Below are 5,007 nucleotides of genomic sequence, written 5' to 3'. Positions count from 1 at the left end.
ATTTTGTTGAAGATTGTGTCTTAATCTTATTTGGGCAATAATCTCATAATTTTCTTGGCTCTGGTTTACACACTAAAGTTCTCCATTCTAGAATTTACAAACTGGTTATACCCTTGTGATCCTATTAGAGTGGGTCTTCGCTTGAAAATCTAACACAGGTATTGAAATAGACTTTTAAAAAGTTTTTTAACACTTGCTGATGATCATTTCAGCATCTCACTAACTTCTCTATTCCTATTTTTTTTCCTGTCTCCTTTTATTTCTAGTCACTAAAAGAAATTCCTGACACATTTCTGAAGTAGGAGGTGTGATTTACCTCGTTAAATCATAGTCAGCCTTGAAATCCAGCTGGCCAGTCACCTCCTTTAGTTCTTACCTGATGCTTTGGGGCTGGATTCTCAGACCTATGCTTAGTGCCATTCCTGCCCTTTGACTTACCATTTACTATGATTTTCCAAGAGTAACCATTTCTAAGACTCACTCCTAAACTTTTCCTTTTTTTAGAGGTTTTTTCTATAGAGCATGTGCACTCGCCAGAAAAATAGAGAGACAGGGAGACATAAAGCGATAAATCACCCCCCCGGGGGGGTTGCGGGATGGCCATGCCACAATCCCTTCTCCTCCATTCTTCTCTCGGGACCTTGGACACACATGCACACTCACCCAGAATGAGTTTAAGCCACTTGGTCTGGGATTTGAACCGCGATTGACTACCTGAGAGTCCAGAGACATAGCCATTACGCCAACTGCTGGTCCCCTAAACTTTTCCTATAGCTTTAGGATCCCCACACCCAGTTCTGGCCCCTTAGGATATAATTCATGTCCCTGGTGGAACTAGAAGTCCCCTGTCAAGAACTTCACTGGCTTTCCTTAAGGTTGGCAGTCTTCTCTTGTTCTCTGATAAAGACTTGCTGTATAAAAGCCTTGAGAATGTCTTTTCTAAGCCTAGAAAGGTTGGAAGTGCTCTCTTTTCACTCCTCTCACTCTCCATTCTTGCAGAATGGATGATGTACCTTTCCTACTTATCATATTCCTCTGTCACAAGCACCTCACCTATTAAATGTTTAGTAAACGTTTGTTAAATATATGACTGGCTGAATGACAGAATGAATGAATGATTTGGTGTAAGTGTTAATCTTGGCCTCTTTAGTCTTATCCCTAGGAAATTCTTTTATTTTTTATATCAGAGTTTAATTAAGATCCACCCTGCCCTTTTTTTCTTTTGTGAGGTCAAGATCCTATTTAACCATCAGATCTAACTGACATATTTTCTCTGAAAACCGTCTTCTAATACTCCGAAGAAATAGCTCTCTGTTTGCAAATGCTTTGTGTTAGAGTTAGTTGCATCAATGTCTCTTTCACTAAACTGTGAGTAGTCAGCTGGAGTCATAGCTTCTTCATGCCTATATGTCCCAGTTCTTGGTAAAAATACTTTCCTGTTTTATGAATATAATAAACATGTGTCAAATTGATCTAAATTACCTGTAAAATGTTTTCTGCTTTATGCCTCTCATTAATTCAATAAGCATTTATTAAGCACTTAGACACCATATCAAGAATATGATGAATACCAGGAATATAGAGATAAATAAAATTTGGAATAGGAAAAAAAAAACAGAAAAGAAAATATGAGAATTCTAATATCCCAGGTTTCACCTGTCTGTGATAACAAAATAATGTTATAACTCTTTTTCAAGCTCAAATTATGATAGCACAAGGTAATATCTCTCCCTCATTCTTTCTTTTTCCTCTGGCTCTAGTAGTGATACGTACTACTACTCCTACCCCTCTCTCCTGTAGAAGAGGAAGATCCACTCAAGAAAGAAGAAATGATTCCCTCTGTGTCACTTTTCCTTCAGAAAGTTCTTGCATTTCTTTCATTTTCTACATGTCTGTGATTATCTGGCTGTAACCATTAAAACCACTTTACTGAATAGTCAGTCATAATGGAAGGATTCTAAAACATACGGAATAATTACTGTATAGGCACAGAGCCATTCTAGAATACTTTCTAAACTTACTTCCTTGTCTTTCTGATACATTTCTATAAGGCTTACCCCTAACACTTGATCTGTTCTTCTACTCTGTTTAGTATGGAATCCAGGTCACATTGAGCCCTGGTGTGCAGATGTGTGAAAATCCTTCCTGAACTCACGTCTAAGGCCTGTTTACCTCCAAATTCATTTCTGGACCAAAGATTAGCTCTTTCAAAGACAGTATGTACAGTCACTCAACAGATACATATTTAGCATGTGCTCCTAACATGTACTAGACACTGAATTAAACAGATGTCAAAAGGTTCTCAAGTAAATTCTACCAAAATGGCACAACAAAGACCAAGTCTTAATTCACCCTTAGAGAGTTAGAATGAAAATGAAGAGGTCCTTGTCATTTGGTGTTTAGGCTACAACCACTTACTTCAGTTATTAGAGAAAAGTAAAGAACAAAAAAACAGGAATGTGAGGTGGGGGAAGGTCAAGGTTAGTTAACAGTTCTCAAAAGTAGTGGTCTATAGTAAGCAGGTTGGAGAAAGTTCATTGGGCGAATGGGTTCTAGTTTAACAAGAAAAAAAGAGTTTCAGCAAATCTTTAGACTGCATTTTTGACTTGGGAGTTTAGCACACATTATGTGTGTACACCAAATACAGACACATACACAGAGCCTACAGTGTGCTTTACACCTGGAGCTTACAGTCCTGGTAGAGAGCTGCAAAAACGATCCTAACCTTTTAGATACACTAACTACCTTTTCTCATGAACTTGTGTCTTCTTGATCACTAACAGTGAGAATTTCAGTATTTGGCAAGATCCACACAGTTGCAATCTGGATTCTAGGATCCTAGAAAAAAATTTCCAAATACAGTCACCTTGGTGCATTCCTCAAAGCCTGTAACATTCAGTATCAGCCTGGTTACTTCCATATACAAAGGGAATGACAAGCACGGCAACAGATGTTTTCAAAAGAGCTATTGGACTTCAGACAAGATACTAAATCTATCTGGAGAAATATAGAAAGGGTGAAGAGAAAGTGTTAACAGTTGACTTGGGTCTTGGAAGATGAGAAGGCGTTCACTGGACAAGGAAAGGGAGAAAGGCTATTTAGGAAGGTAAAAATTGACATGACCAGATCTGCGTTTTAGAAAGACATTGTGAAGAATGATTTGGAAAAGGAAGTGACAGGATATAGAAAGACAAATGAGACACCTACCAGATCAGTCCAAGAAACTAGACCTAGGAGACTTAAAATAAGCCATTAACAATGGAGATAGAAGCAAACAGATTTGAATGACATGCCAGAGGTCAGTTTCTAGTTTAAGAGGAACTTGACAAAAGAGGAAAGAACCAAGGTGGGGGTCTAAAATGTATTTAGGGGAAAAGATTGAGAAGAAAAGCAGATTTGGATATGTTGGGAGAAAGTATTTCTGTTTTAAATGCCTCATTACCAGCGGGATCCCTAGGAGGAGAAATTCAATATATAAAACAGCTGGGGTCTTAGAAGGAACGTGAAGGACAAAGAGAAAGGTTTGAAAGTCACTGGCACAGAGGTAATTGATGCCATTGTGCAAAGATAGTTTATTGACTGAAAAGATAAGAAAGGTAAAGGATAGACAAAGAAGAAAATGGAAGGACATAAAGGATAAAAAGCAGTCACTGTGTGGAAGAGATCTTTTGGACCAAAATTAGTGACATAATTTTTTCTTCACCAATGGGTTAATTCAGTTTAGGGGATTTGAAAGTTATATCAACCTGTGTGGGCTATTTCTGATTCTTGCAGGAGGCTGGATCTAACTCTGCATGCTTAATGTAGGACACAACTGAGTTTGTCAAGTAGCAATAGCCCATCACCAAATTATGGAACTTAATAGCCCTTCATTGATGTTATCAGTCTGGCTGATGGTGCTGTCTTGGTTTTAGGTAGTAACTACTATGCAAATGATTGCCAGCTAACAGCATACCTGAATGTTTTACCGGCATTTAGCATACTGAGAAAGAAAAATATCTTTCCCCCAAATGTCGAACGATGCAGTCAAGTCTATTAATATTCAACGGATACAAGTGTGTTAGTGAATTCTTCAACAATCAACACACTTTTATTTCATGGTAAATCACCAGTTTCCACCACAGAAGATTCCATATGCTATTCTGCTAATACAGAATGAAAGGAAGACCATAGAGATGAGGTTATGTCCTCAAGAAGATCCCAAAGCCTGTAGGAAACCTATGTACCAATGCACATTTACAAATGCTTGAAATACTCGTTTTGAGACACTTTATGTAGTCTTCAAATATTCTCAGAGATGTAACATGATATATTAAAAATACTAAGTAAATAAATGAGCACTAGTGTTTGTCTCGGGAGATCTGGGATCAAATATGAATTTAGATACTTTGATGTTGGCAACTGCTTCCAAACCAAAGCACTGCAACTCCCTCACAGGTGCACCATGATGTTTCGATCCAAGTTAAAATTAATGTTTCTTGGGGTCAGCAGTTAGCGTAATGACTATGTCGCTGAACTCCCATGTAGCCGACTGCAGTTCGAGTCCAGGACCCAGTGGCTTAAACTCACGCTGGCCATGTGTGTGTGCGTGCCCAAGATCCCGAGAGGAGAATGGAGGAGAAGGGATGCAGTGTGGCCATCCCCCCTGCGGGGCGATTTCTTGCTTTCTATCTCTCTGTCTCTCTCTTTCTGGCGAGCGCATGTGCCCTATAGCAAAAAACCCTCAAAATAAATAAATAAATAAATAATATTTCTCAGTGAAGTACACATACTGCCATTGTTATTTGTTAAATGAAGTTTTGAACTACTGACAGGGTCTAACATGCAGGAGATTAAAAGTATAAGAGTATTTATTACCTGTTGATGATGACATGTAGAGTATTCTCAACTGGATTGGTCTGAGAAGTATTTTATGATAGGTAAAGTCTTTTTACAAGCAAAATGAGAAGTAGTGATTGACTGTTTTAAAAAATAATTAGAATAATAATAATAATGATTGGAAAAAAC

This window comes from Tupaia chinensis, unplaced genomic scaffold (assembly GCF_000334495.1).
Source record: "Tupaia chinensis unplaced genomic scaffold, TupChi_1.0 Scaffold145528_1, whole genome shotgun sequence".
NCBI lineage: Eukaryota > Metazoa > Chordata > Mammalia > Scandentia > Tupaiidae > Tupaia > Tupaia belangeri.
This window is presented reverse-complemented; position numbering follows the sequence as displayed.